This window comes from Rattus norvegicus, chromosome 18, assembly GCF_036323735.1.
Source record: "Rattus norvegicus strain BN/NHsdMcwi chromosome 18, GRCr8, whole genome shotgun sequence".
NCBI classification, from domain to species: domain Eukaryota; kingdom Metazoa; phylum Chordata; class Mammalia; order Rodentia; family Muridae; genus Rattus; species Rattus norvegicus.
The window spans coordinates 53,625,014-53,640,049 of NC_086036.1; positions in this window are offsets into that span (position 1 = coordinate 53,625,014).

The following is a 15,036-nucleotide window of genomic DNA, read 5'->3' on the forward strand; positions in this document are numbered from 1 at the left end:
GGCAGTGACTTGCCACCCAAACCCAGTCTAACTCTGTTTCAAGCCTGCCTGGTTTTCAGTAATGGTTATACCCATCGTTCTGCCCTTCCTGTGATCCACCCTAGTTTTCTGTGGTATGCACACTTCAAGATTAATCAACCATTGTTTTTTGTTGTATTTATTTTTGTTCTCTTTATACTGATCCTAGTTCCTGTTGGTAAACTACTTCAAAAGGTATCGATTGGTTGACAATGTGGGCACACTCACGGCAAACGGATGCTGTTACAGCAATTTAGATATTCACACTGTAGACACTGATGAGGTCATGGACCAAGAGGAGAACCTGCTACCTCTACTTTCCTGAAGCAGCACAATTTCTAAGTGCATCCTCAACACCCATTCGACCCACAAATACATCTAGCCCTCACTCTTCAACCAAAAGAGCTAATTTTTTTTTTTTTGCAACAGACAGAGACCATTACAGAATTCCATAATGGGTCAAAATGCACAGAGCAACTGATCATGGGGTACCCAACTCCAAAGGATAAATGTACACCTAAGGCTAAGTTACCACAGAAAAGGGGAGCAAAAAACCATAACAACCAGAGGACCAGGATGTTTGTTGTGTGGTAGTATCTGACAGGGAAGCTATAGCCAGGAAATCTCAAAACTGTGGTTGCCTAAAGCAGACCAACACAGTGGGTCTGTGGAGTGTAGGGTGGGTATCCTGTACTTTATGGCTAATATCTACTTATCAGTGAGTACATACCATGCATGTCCTTTTGGATCTGGGTTACCTCACTCAGGATGATATTTTCTAGTCCCATCTATTTGCCTGCAAAATTCATGATGTCCTTGTTTTTAACAGCTGAATAGTGCTCTGTTGTGTAAATGGACTTTATGTGTAAGTGGATAATTTTCTGTATCCATTCTTTGGTTGAGGGGTATCTGGGTTGTTTCCAGTTTCGGGCTCTTACAAATAAAACTGCTATGAGCATAGTGGACCAAGTGTCCTTGTGGGTGTGGTGGAGTATCTTTCAAGAATATGCCCAAGAGTGGTATAGCTGGGTCTTGAGGTAGAACTATTTCCAATTTTCTGAGAAACTGCCTGACTGATTTCCACAGTGATTGTACAAGTTTCCACTCCCAGCAGCAATGGAGGAGTGTTCCCTGCTCTACATCCTCGCCAGCACGTGCTGTCTTTTGAGTTTGTTTGTTTGATCTTAGCCATTCTGATGGAGTAAAATGGAATAGCAGGGCTGGAAAAAGGTTTTCCGAGCAAATGGACCCAAGGAACAAGCTGGAGTAGCCATTCTAATACCTAGTAAAATAGACTTTTAACCAAAAGTAATCAAAAGAGATGGGGAAGGACACTTCATTCTCATCAAAGGAAAAGTCCACTAAGATGACATTTCAACTCTGAACATCTATTCCCCAAAGGCAAGGGCATCACATTCTTAAAAGAAACATTGCTAGAGCTTAAATCACACATTGACCCCCACATATTAGTATTGGGGAGCTTCAACACTGTACTTTCACCAATGGACGGGTCATGGAAACATGCATAGTTATCAAGGCTTTGATTTTGTCAGTTACCCTGAAGCTGAACTTCATGAATATTCAGGAAATCACATATAAACCACCAGGTGCTGCTTCATCCATGTTTGATAGACAGCACAGTTTCATGATGCACATTTGCACAAATATTACATGTGTGTAACAGGCATACACTCAAACACACATCTTCATGCCCAGATGCCTTTGTTTTACAAACCATCTCTTCACACCCTCCCATCCCCTCACATCTCTAAAAGTATCACCAATAAACTCACATATTACTGTAAACACCTAGGCTTTTATTCTTGCCAAACCCCCTGAAACCAGAAAACACTATATACTCATTAGTTGAGGATAATTCCGTAAATAAGAAATTGATTTACAAGCTCAATCAGTAACCGGTTTTAGCCCAACTCTTAATTACCCCGACTCGGAAACCTCAAAAGCTTTACTTCCACTTATCAGTCTTTCATTCTTCCTTTGTGGAGTCACTTAAAAGACCCCCAACACTAATGTAGTACCCGAAAAGCATCTTTATTTTCCCTCCAAGGGGTGTTTTTCTAGGATGTGATTTTTCTAAAACTTAAATTAACAACTTCAACTAGAAGCAGGTTTTAGCTCAACTCCCACAACATACATTTAACTTTTCGCCACATAGTTAACATTGCTTAGTAAATAAAACTAGACACAGAAAAGGCCAAGGTGTTTTTGTTTTAAAAAAAATAATTCCATCCACATATAGATTTGGTCCTGGCCATTCGACTAATTTCTAAAACATTTACACATACAGGCCACCACATGCCAGCAAGACTGCCTCCCAGCTCGTGAAGGTCAGAAAGAGGAAGTCGCCACCAGACAGCTCAACCTCTCACCAGCAGTGACAAGAAAGAGGCAGGAAGGGGAAGCCGACTTAGTGTATGCCACAGTTGAGATGGGCAGATAGAATTAACCCATGTCAGTCAAACCCAGCATAAAGTGTCTTTGAGAATGAGGGCAAACGGTGGGCGGCACACACCTTCAATCCCAACACTCAGGAAGCAGAGGCAGGCAGTTCTAGGTGAGTTCAAGACCTGTTCTACTCAGTAAATTGCAGGGCCACGGGAGCCAGGTAGTGAGATCCTGTCACAAAAAACACAGAACCAACCAAACCAACCAAACAAACAAACAAACAAACAAAACCACCAAATGCTAAGAGAAAACTGTACAAATTTACAGAGAATGTGGAAATGAACCACCAAAGTAACTGTGATAGGTCCGACAATACAATGCCTAAAGCCAAACGCCTATGCTAGCTGCGAAGTAAATGTCTAACGGAATTGCTCGGTCAAGTGCACACAGCAGCGGCTCAGAGCTCAGAGGACTTAACTGTGTTCCCTGTCCCCTCAAAGGATGGGTTCTGCCATACCTGTCCCCTGAAGTTGCAATCCTAGTGACCAAGTGTCACACAATATCAGGGAAATTTGGCAACGTTAGAAGATTTCTGGGCACGCAAGCACCAAAGATTAACTCCTCACGCACACACTGCCTCTAAGGTCTCCAGTTATAGTGTTGTATCTCACTGCCCCATGCAGCCTTGCTCCTGAACACACAGCATACTACAGAGCACCAAGAGGAGCTGCCCGAAGCCCTGCACTTCAGATTCAAGACTACTGAAGCTTTTAAAGTCAGCATTTTTTAGTTTACGTACAAAGTTTTTTTTGTTCTGGTATAAAATGGTGGTTGTGTCACGGGAAAAGAGGAGTTTTAAAATTTTCTAATCATCATACCCCCCCCCACATACAAATAATTTAAAAATAAAGCATTGTATGTGGGTGCGTGGGTGGCTGTGTGTGCATGACAGTGTGGGTATCCAGAGAGGCCAGAGGAAAGTGTCAGATGCCCTGGATCCCTCACGTGCCTGCTGAGAACTGAGTCTACGTTCCAGCCCTGGCCATTCATGTTTGGCTCTAGAATTAACTATCTGTTATTCCTCTTGAGATGGGAGAGGTGCTTTGGCCAGGATGCTCACTTTGGAAATCCTATTGTTCAAATGATACATAAACCCTAAGTCTCCACAGTGAGGAATCCCACATCCCTGGTGTATCTGAAGGCCTGAAGTCTTCAAGTCTCCCTTCAGGGCAATTGGATCCCTAGAGAGATCACCCACACCGCCATTGCCTTCCAGCAGAACATCTAAGCTCCCATACAGTTCCCACCAGCTACGACCAGATTGTTCTGCTTTGGTTAGAGGGGCTTGCAGAGCAGGCTACCCAGAGGGAGAGACAGCCAGAAGTCCCAGGTCTCAGGCACCTCCTGATTCTGCCCACATTTGGAGTTTCCACCTTTACTTCTTTGGATCGCAACTCACCACTGGGATTTTGAACACTGAGAAGTGTTTGTTTGACATCATCCGGTTCCGTTTGCTCGATGGGGAGCTCTTGGCAAAACCACCCCCTGTCCTTTGTACTACACAAAACCCAACCTTCACCTGTGCTTACACAAAACTGGCAGGATCTCGGGACAGCCAAATGGATGCTGTCACCATGGAAAGGGAAGTTTTACCCACCACACAGTAGAGGGAGGCCACATGCCCAAGCTGCCACAGTAGAGATAGCTTTCTCATTAAGAGCAGGTCACTGAAGGAAGTCTAGTGCAAACAGGGCCACCTCTCCCGAGCTGAATCCAAAGTGGCTTGTTGTGCAGGACAGGGGTGATTGTGGCCTGCTTTGCATTTCTTCACGGGCAGAGGTTTGTGACCAAATGATGCATCTCAGCCCAGGGCCACTCTTGACGCTGGAGAGTTTTCTCCTGCAGTTCCTGACATCACACACACACACACACACACACACACACACACACACACACACACACACATAGGTGACAGGGATATTGGGCCAGAGGCCCTCATGTTGATCACCAAACGTTAGATAATGAAAGAAAACAGGATTAGTGCTAGAGGAGACCGGTGGGGTGGGGGAACTGGCAAGAGAAGAAAGAGAAAACATCTTCTGATGATTGTTGGGTGGTGGAAGTCGATGTCTGGTTGGGTTGTTCAGGGTGTGAGGAGAGCAGGAGAGATGGTTTCACTGCTTATCTTCAGTGTCAAAACGGAAAGTTTCCAAAAGTTAAAACACGAAGCAATCGGGTAGAGCACGCAGCCTTAGACACTGTGGTTTCATGGTCACGAATTCCTGGTGCGCATTCTTTATTTTACCCTCTATTGGTTAGATCCGTTTCTGTTTTCTGAAGGAGATAACTTTTGTACCGATCCCTGCTTTTCTCAGGGATGACAGATGAGATCATCACCATCTTTCTACTGTGGTTCCTCACTTTTTTGAAATTACGCAAGCTACATGGGATATGTTGGTTCAACTCGATCCCGGAGAAAGTCCACAACTACATATGACAATGGGACTCTGGAGACAACCATTGCTTTCCCAGAATCCCCACCATCTTGCATATCATGCAAGGGTAAACCTTCCATCTTGAATAGGCTTAGCTATTTCAAAACATCAAAGCAAGTCTACTTCTAAAAGGATGACACAAGTTAGCCACTTGGCAGCAGGCTGTGAGCGAATCAGGCTCAGATCACGCTGAGAGTGCCCATGTTCTGTTGGATGTATTTGACCCTGACCAGCTAATTATCAGAGTTTGCTCCTAAGCTTTTAAGACTGAGGGGATAAAACGGACCGACCTAGATCTGTGTAAGAATGCAATGTTGCGATGTTGGGGCTTTAGCTCAATGGTAGAGCGCTTGCCTAGCAAGCGCAAGGCCCTGGGTTCGGTCCCCAGCTCTGAAAAAATAAAATAAAATAAAAGAATGCAATGTTGCTTTCCCAAGGCCATCCATTCTTCCTCGGAAGGCAGTAAGAGGTGGGGCATTAGAATACTCCAGAACCCACTGAGAGAGAAGGTAGAGTCTGGGCTAGCCTTGCAGGAAGTCACCCTATTAGTCTCATGCTGTCCTCACTGGTCCCTAATGACCAGGGCACGCTCCTTGGCCTTTGTACACTTTGCTCTTCAATCCTAGCATGAGGACGCCATCTCCCCTTCAGAGGGCTCTTAGGGGGTTTCAATAGGTTGAAATAGGCCAATTCGGCCAACGTAGTCAGTGATGATTGCTGTTAGCTTCTCCTCTTAGCCCATTCCCATGTCTCTTGACCACACTGGGTCCTCTGTGGACTCTGGCTTCTAGTTTACAGCCAGGCGTGGCGCCTCACCGGATCCTGCTATTTTTTCTCCTTCTTTCTTTATCCGTCCTTTGAGCCACGCCTTCATATCAGGTATCAAGCCCATGCCATTTGGAACATTAATCTGGCCCCTCTCTCCCTAGAACCTTCCAACCTGTTGCACACTGAAGTAAACCAGAGACTCCAGAGCTGTGGCTGCCAACCCTGAGTCACACCAGGGCCCCCCCACAGTGTCCCTCTGCCAGTTTCTCGGCGAGCACAAGCACAGGTCTAAGAAACCAAGCATAAATCATTTTAGCTCTCCAGTTCTGCAGGGGCCTTCTAGGCTGACCACTTTCAATATTTTTCTCATGTGAGTATAAATGGCTTTTAATGAATCTGCTGCTGTCCTCTCCCTCCCATTTTGAACTCTTTCAACACTAAAGCAGGGTGGGGCTTCCAGACAAATGAGTTTTTTGTTTGTTTGTTTTCTTTGTTGTTTTTGTTTGTTTTGCCAGAATGGAAGCTAGGTACCTGCATGGACTCTCTGAGTTCAAGCTCTGGATCTCCCTTGTTTCGAGTGAAGGTCCATTTTTTTTTTATTCTGATCTGGTTAATTAAGGATCCAAATGTGATAAATGCCTTTATTGGCCTGCTTTCAAATTATTTGGTTTAAGGTATCTAAGACAGCATGTGCCTCTTACATTAGCCTTAAATAGGACACTGCTATTCCAAGAAGGGGTTATCTGATAAACCACGATCTAATGAATACTCACTGGTTTCGTATCCCTAACACTCACGACAGCACACAGTAGGCACTCTATAAACGTGTTTTTGTTTGTTTTTTGTTTTGTTTTGTTTTGTTGAGTAATGAACAAAATTAACTTATTTAAAAAATCGGGGGCTGGAGAGATGGCTCAGGAGTAAAGAACACTGGCTGCTCTTCCAGAGGACCTGGGTTCAAATCCCAGCACCCACATGGCAGCTCACAACTGTCTGTTGCTTCAGCTCCAGGAGTTCTGACACCTTCACACAGATACACATGCAGCCAAAATGCTAATGCACATAAGATAAATAGAGCATGTTCTCCTACTGTGTACACATGAGTCTGAACAAGAGCTGTGAACTGCCAGGGTCGGAAGCATCTCATGGCCATCATTTCCCAGTAGTTGTTAGCTTTCGGACAAGGAGCTCAAAAGGTGGCGCATCGGCTGGGCACTGGCTGGCTGTCAGAGTTCATCGTGCTCCATTTGTAGCTTCGCTTTCTGCTTATAGGGTAATTAATTATGTCTATGACCTATATAAATAACCAGTTCAATTAATATTGCAAATATTTACAGAACTGCCACATCACAAATGCCATGTCAATGGTCAGAGCAGGGAAGGGAGCAGAGAGGGCACTGTCCTATCTCTGAGGAAGTCACCACCTCCTGTTATAAGCGATGTCAACGTCCAGGCACAGCATGGCAAGGTTTTGGTTGAAAAACACTTGGAGGAAAAGGTCAGAACTCTTAGCTTTGAGAAGCACAGAAGGAGCTCAGGAATTCAGGTTAACCTTCCTGTTTGCCAGGTTCAGAAGCCAGAGACAGAAAGCCCCATCGACTGCTGGACATGGGGACTCGGGAACAGCCGGCTACCGCCTTCATGTATTATTTCCTGGAAGTCCCTGACCTCCAAGTTACTATCACTGTGTGACTTCCTGGTTTCACATAGAGAAAGCAGCTTCCAGAATTGGTGATGCCCCTTATTTCTATCTCAGGAAAGAAATGAGAGTCAGATGCAGCCAGGTGCTTCCCCATTCTGGTGCCCTGGGCTTGGGAACGCCTCCTGCAAGAAAGTGCTTGAGGATGTAGGCTTGAAGACAACAGGCTGGGCTGTCTGGGCCTGAGACCAGCTGGGCCAAGGCAAGTTCTTAAGTTTTGATTTCTGTGAGGTCAAGGCTGGCTTTGTCTACATAGCAGATGTGGGGGGGACAAACAGCTAGAGTTACATAGTGAGACATTATCTTTATATCTATCTATATCTCATAAAAAATCAAAACAAATCAAAAGATAGGGGTGTTCTTGAACCCCTTCCCTTGTCTGGTCCAGGTCCCAAAGTCTAGAAGAGAGCTAAAGCAGAGACATGGAGAGGTGAGTAGAATTAGGGAGAATGGGAAAGGAACTATATGCGTAGTTGAAAGGAGATAGGAATTGGTGGAGAGGAGCTGCTGGAGGGAACACAGGGGAGCGGTAGTGGCCACAGGATCTGGGTTGGGGGGGTGGACAGAAAAGAGGCTAAGAGAATTGGGAAGATATGGCTGCGTCAGGGAGATCTGGGACAGACCCAGGCCACAGCTTCTGTAAAGCCAATGTCTGTGGAGTTAAGTGTTCCCAGGTGTTCCCAGAATGTCAAGGACCCCATTGAGTAAAGGTGCAGGTGCAACCACTCACACGGGAGAGTCGACATTCTAAAGAGACGCTCAAGCCTCTCTTCAGTCACCAGGCTATTAAAACAATGGACCCTGGATGACTCAACATTCCCCAGAAGTCCCCTTTAGTGGATAGGCAGCCTGAAGGCTTCAGCCACAGGAAGAACTGTTTCCAGGGAAAGACTTAACACAGTTCTGACAGCTTAGGCCATTTTGCAGGAGAGCCTGGAACTGAGACAGTGACCGCCCAGTGATTGGTAAGAGCACAGCTGCTGGGACATGCAAACCCTCCTGCCCCCAAGTTTAGCATAAATTTCATGTTGATACCCCAAAAAGACTTGGCGGGCACTGGACCTCCTTGTTTCCCTTCCCAGTGTGTCCTCTCTGAGTGTGTCTCTTTCCCACGCTGTTCAATATGTCTTGTCTTTTTAGTTGGTGTCTTAGGGACTGGTACAAGGACCTCACCTGGCTTGTTGGGGCAGAGTTTTGACTTTCGGAACTCCAGTAACACTGGGACCTGATTTGAAACGCCTTAAGTCAAGAAGGAAGGGAGGTAGCATTTAGCAAGGCCCCTGAGTGTTTGCTTAAGGAATTAGCTACCTGCTTGTCCAGGTTTGAGCACCTTCAAAGACTTCTTGGTGGCTTTTGTTCTTTGAGGATTATTGGATAAGCCAGCCCTAAAAGTCCTTACTGTTCTGAGACAACTCTGTGTTAAAAGGCAAACAAGCACAGGAACGGAAGCAAACCCTCCGTTACCGTTCAACCTGGCTTCTTTTCTTTTCTAGTTGAAAATAGATTCGTCTTTCATACAATATATCCAGACTATGGGCCCCCTCTCCCTCTACTCCTCTCCATTTCCCCTCTCCCTCAGATCCACTCTTTCTCCTCCAATTCGTCTCCAGAAAAGAGCAGGCCTCCAAGAAACCACAGCACAACAGAACAAAACCAGACGCAGTAAGGCAAGGCAGCTGACTCAAGCTTGACACAATCCCAGGGTTCCAAACAGAACTGGGACATTTTTCTAAATCTGCAGCCCCTGACTCAGGTTCACATCAGCAAAATGCTCCTTCTCCTCCCTCCCTTCCTTCCCCTTCTTTTCCTCCGTCCCTTCTTCTCTCCCTCCCTCCTTCTCTTCCTTGATTTTTCCCTTTTCACACCCGTTCACATTGCTATTTTCGGTTTACTGTAGCTGCAATTATAACTTATTCCCTCTGCCTTCTCTGTGATATTTCTTAACTTTCATGGTTTGGGGCACACTGTTTTGGGGGCGTGTGCATGACTTGAAAAATGTTTTCAATTCTTAATTACTTTTAAATTTTAATATATTTTTTGGATATAAGTGTGTTTGCATGTGGGTATGTGCACGTGGGTACTGATGCCTGCAGAATCCAGATGTGCAGTTGCGACCTGCCAGATGTGGACTCTGAACTTTATTCCAGTCCTCTAGAAGAGCATTACTCACTACTAACCACTGACACATCTCTTCATCCCCTTGTTTTAAAAATTTAAAAGGACATTTCTTTCCTATTTTGTCTTTAGTTTGACTGAATGGAGCTTGCAGAGTGCTGACTTAAACGCAAATCTCCACATCAGCTTAGAAGATCAAGAGCTCAGAATTGCTGCTAAGGGCGCCCCCGTGTGGCGCCAAAAGATGTTGAAAGTTGACCAGGGGACCAAGGACTTACCTCAGTATAAACAGAAGACTTTCTGGTTCAATTTCTCCCCTCCGTGGTGTCCCTCCCTCCCTCTCTCCTGCTTCTCTCCTTCCCTTTGTTCCTCTGTCCCTCCAGCCTGTCTCTCAAATACTTCTCCCTTCTCCTTTCCCTCATTCGTTTCCTTCCTCTCACTTCTTTCTCTTTTTTCATTTCTTTCTGTCCTTCTTTTCTCTCTCTTCTTCTTTTCATTCCTTCCTTCACCCCCTCTCTCCTTTACCCCTCCACCTCTCTGTTCCCCATCTCTCTTTTCCCTCTCCCTCTTCCTTCCCATTATACATCCTGATTGTTGTCCTCCTTTACACAGTCCCTTTCCCATCCTCCTCCCTTTTGCCTATAAGAGGGTGCCCCCCCTGGGTTTCCCCGCACCTTGGTACATCAAGTCTCTGCAGGTTTAGGCGCATCCTCCCTCAACTGAGGCCAGACAAGGCAGCCCAGTTAGGGGAACAGATTCCACAGACAGACAACAGCTTCAGGAACAGCCATTGCTCCAGTTGTTGGGGAGCCCCATGAAGATGGAGCTGCACGTCTGCTACATATGTGCTGGGGTGGGGTGTTGTGGAGCGGCGCTCAGTCCAGCCCATGTATGCTCTTTGTTTGGTGGCTCAGTCTTTGAGAGCCTGGGAGGGTCCAGATTAGTTGACACCGTTGGTCTTCCTGTGGAGTTCCTATCCCCTTCAGGGCCCTCAATCCTCCCAGCCCTTCCATAAGAGTTCCCCAGCTCGTCCAATGTTTGGCTATGGGTCTCCATATCTGTTTCAGTCAGCTGCTTTTCAGTTTTGTAAGATCCCGTTGATCAATTGTTTGTCTTAGAGCTATTGGTGTTCTGTTCAGGAAGTTACCTCCTGTACCAATGTGTCGAAGGCTCTTCCCTACTTTCTCTTCTATTGGATTTTGTGAATCCGGTTTTACATTGACATTTTTGATTCATTTGGACATGACTTTTGTGCACGGTGATAAATAAGGATTTATTTTCGTTCGTCTATATGTAGACATCCAGTTAGACCAGCACCATTTGTTGAAGACGCTTTCTTCTTTTCCATTGTATGTTTTTGGTTTCTCTGTCAAAGATCAAGTATCCATAGGTGTGTAGGTTTATTTCTGGGTCTTTGATTCAATTCCATTGATCAGCCTGTCTGTGCCAATTGGCTATACCAATCCTGTGCAGGTTTTACTATTGCTTTGAAGGGCAGCTTGAGGTCAGGGATGGAGAGTCCTCCAGAGGTTCTTTTATTGTTCAGGACTGTTATAGCTATCCTGAGATTTTTGTTTTTCCATATGAAGTTGAGAATTGTTCTTGCAAGGTCTATAAAATATTGCGTTGGAATTTTGATGAGAATTGCATTGAATGTGTATATTGTTTTTGGTAAGATGGCCATTTTTACTAGGTTTATCCCATGATTCCATGAGCAGGGGAGATCTTTTCATTTTCTGACATCTTTTTCAATCTCATTCTTCAGAGACTTGGAGTTCTTGACATAGTTCTTTCACTTGCTTGATTAGAATTACACCAAGACAGTTTAAATTATTTGTGACTGCTGTGAAGGGCGTTGCTTCCCTAATTTCTTTCTCAGCCCATTTATCATTTGTATAAAGGATAGCTACTGATTTCTTTGACTTAATTTTGTATCTAGCCACTTTGCTGAAGATGTTTGCAAGCTGTAGAGTTCTCTGATATAATTTTGGGGGCCACTTATGTATACTGTCATATCATCTATAAATTGTGATACTTTGCCTTCTTCATTTTTAATTTGTGTACCCTTGGTCTCCTTTTGTTGTCTTATTGTTCTAACTAAAATTTTAAATGCTATATTGACTAGATAGGGAGAAAGTGGGCAGCCTTGTCTTGTCTCTGATTTTAGTGAAATTCCTTTAAGTTTCTCTCCATTTAATTTGATGTTGGCTATTGGCTTGTTGTGTATTCCTTTTATTATGTTTAGGTATGTGCCTTGTATCTTTGATCTCTCTAAGACATTTAGTGTGAAAGGGTTTGTCAAAGGCTTTTCAGCATCTGTGAGATGATCGTGTGATTTTGTTCTTTCAGTTTGTTTATATGGTGGATTATGTTGATGGATTTTCATATATTGAACCATTTCTGCATCCCTGGGATGAAGCCTACTTGATCATGATGGATGATGTTTTTGATATATTATTGTATTTTATTATTTTTGAATCGATGCTCATAAGAGAAAATGCTTTGAAATGCTCTCATTCTTTGTTCAGTCTTTGTGTAGTTTAGATATCACGGTGACTCTGACCTCATAGAATGAGTTTGGCAGTGTTCCTTCTGTTTCTATTTTGTGGAATAGTTTGAGGAGTATTGGTATTAGTTCTTCTTTGAAAATCTGGTAGAATTCTGTGCTAAAACCATCTGTCCCTGGGATTTTTTTGGGGGGGGAGGGGTTGGAAGACTTCTATTAACTGTTTCTGTTTCTCTAAGGGTTATAGGACTATTTAGATAGTTTACCAGATCTTGGTAAGTGTTATCTGGGTAGCAAATCATCCATTTCATTTAATTTTTCCAAATTTGTGGAGTACAGTCTTTTGAAGTAAATGAACTTTTAAAATTTCCTGTTTATGTTGTTATGTCTTCTTTTTCATTTCTGATTTTGTTAATTTTGATACTGTCTCTCTGCCCTTTAGTTAGTTTGGCTAAAGTTTTATCTATGTTGTTGATTTTCTCAAGGGACCAGCCCTTGGTTTTATTGATTCCTGGTATTGTGCTCTTGGTTTCTAATTGATTGATTTCAGCCCTGAGTTTGAGTATTTCCTGAACTCTGCTCCTCTTAGGTACGTTTGCTTCTTTTTGTTTCAGAGCTTTCAAGGGTGCTATAAGTCCTTAGTATGACCTCTCTCTAATTTCTATATGAAGGCACTTAGTGTTATGAACTTTCCTCTTAGCATTACTTCCATAAAGTCGCATGAGTATAGGTATGTAGTGCTTTCATTTTCATTGAATTTTAGAATGTGTTTAATTACTTTCTTTATTTCTTCTATGATCCAGCGATCACTGAGTAGGGAGTTGTTCAGTTTCCATGCGATCGTAGGCTTTATATTGTTCCTGTTCTTGTTGAAGTCCAACTTTAATCCATGGCGGTCTGATAAGATGCAAGGGGTTATTTCAAGCTTCTTCAGTCTGCAAGACGTCTGTCCAGGGCCTTTTGGCTTTTAGCGTTTCTACTGAGAAGTGAGGCACAATTCTGGTAGATCTGCATTTCTATGTTACTTGGCCTTTTCCCCTTGCAGTTTTTGTCTTTTTTCTTTTTTTTTTTTTCTTTTTTCCAGAGCTGGGGACCGAACCCAGGGCCTTGCCCCCTTGCAGTTTTTAATATTCCTTTTTTGTCCTGTACATTTGGTGTTGTGATTATTATGTGGTGGGTGGATTCTTATATGTTTATGTCCATCTCTTTCTTTAGACTAGTGAAAATTTTGTATATGATTTTGTTGAAGATATTTTCTGGGCCTTTGACCTGGGAATCTTCTTCCTCTTCTGTCTCTATTATTCTTAGGTTTGGTCCTTTCATTGGTCCCAATTTTCCTGGATGTTTTGTGTTAGAAACTTTTTAGATTTCGCATTTTCTTTGACCAGTGTATCAATTTACTTTATTGTATCTTCTATGATTGAGATTCTCTTTTCCATTTCCTGTATTCAGTTAGCGATGCTTGCATCTGTAGTTCCTGTTTTAGCTCCTAGGTTCTCCATCTCTAGGGCTGCCTCCATTCACATTTTCTTAATTGCTTCTATTTCCATTTTTAGGTATCGAACAGTTTATTGCTTTCTTTTACTTGTTTGCATTCTCCTGTAATCCTTTAAGGGATTTACTCATTTTCCCTTTAAAGGCCTCTATCATCTTCATGAGGTGAGATTTAAGGTCATAGTCTTGCTCTTCATGTATGTCAGGATATCTAGGGCTTTCTGTAGTAGAACTAGGTTCTGATGGTGCCATATTGCACTGACTTCTGTTGGTTATGTTTTTGCAGTTGCCTTTAACCATCTGGTTGTTTCTGGTGTTGGCTGGCCAGGTAGTCCCTGGGAGTAGCAGGCCTCTGGGGACTATTCCCTTCCCCACTCCCTGAGAGCAGGCCTCCCTGGAGGTGTGCAGAGCTGTAGCCCGGGGAGTGAAATACAGATCTTTAATTGCAGGTAGAAATTTGGATTGGAAGATGGAGCACAGAGAGCATGGGGCAGACTTCACAGCCGCTGGAGACTGGGGGTTGAGGTGTGGGTGTCTCACCTGGTTGCCCCAGGTGGGAACAGATTTCCCAGGAGGTAGGCAGAGCTGTGGGCTGAGGAGTGGGGTGTAGATCCGTGACTGCGGGTAGAGTGTGGACCAGAAGAGCTTCCTTCCCTTCTTATACTCCTTCTTGTCACTTCCATTCTTCCCTGATCCTTACCCATCTGTCTTCCTTAGGGTAGAGACCGTCTTTCTGGATTTCAGTGTCACCTAACTCTAAGAGACATCCTTCTGCTTAAAAGACCACTTGGGGCAAATTACCATTGGATGCCTGGCTACTCCTTACCCTTCAAGTGAATGGAGAGGAAGAGATATGGATGTGTGGATGCACACTAGGTGCCAGCCTTTACTGGCATTGTAGTCTTACAATCTAACTCGACCCCAGGAGGTGCCAACTTTGCAGAAGGTGAAATATTCTGAGAGGCCAGGGTTCAGATTGCCACTTGCTGCCTCCAGAGGCCATGGGCCTAGGACTGACAGAGTCTGCAGATGGAGGGGAGAGTTTCCCACACAGTCCCCTTCTCTCCCTGCAGTGGTCAAAACCTCAAGTGTGGATGCCACTTTGGAGTTAAATCAGTGTGTCCCTCTGGTCTCTGCTACATTTTCACATTTATCTAGCTGTGAGTCCTACGGGATTATTTCTCATTGATAATTTCCTCATGAAACAAGTCTGAGGGAGATGACATCACATGCTAAAAACTGTGGAACTGACAAATGGGTCTTTCCAGGCCACTTGTGGGAATCCTTTTTCCTTTTCATCTCAAGTTGTTGTGTATATATCTCTAAAAATCACTTTTTTAGAGATTTGTCAAATGATCCAGGTGATCTATTCCACCACTTCCCCCTTCTAAACACCAAAGTCTAAGGAAATTTTGGTTCTGAACAGTGTTTCCACTCACACCCCATCTCGTATTCTCAATACCCTGTCGTGGGGAGCCAGGGCTCATGGGAAGAAGCTTTGGGATCAGGAACTGTGAGTGCCTACTTGGCTTGTT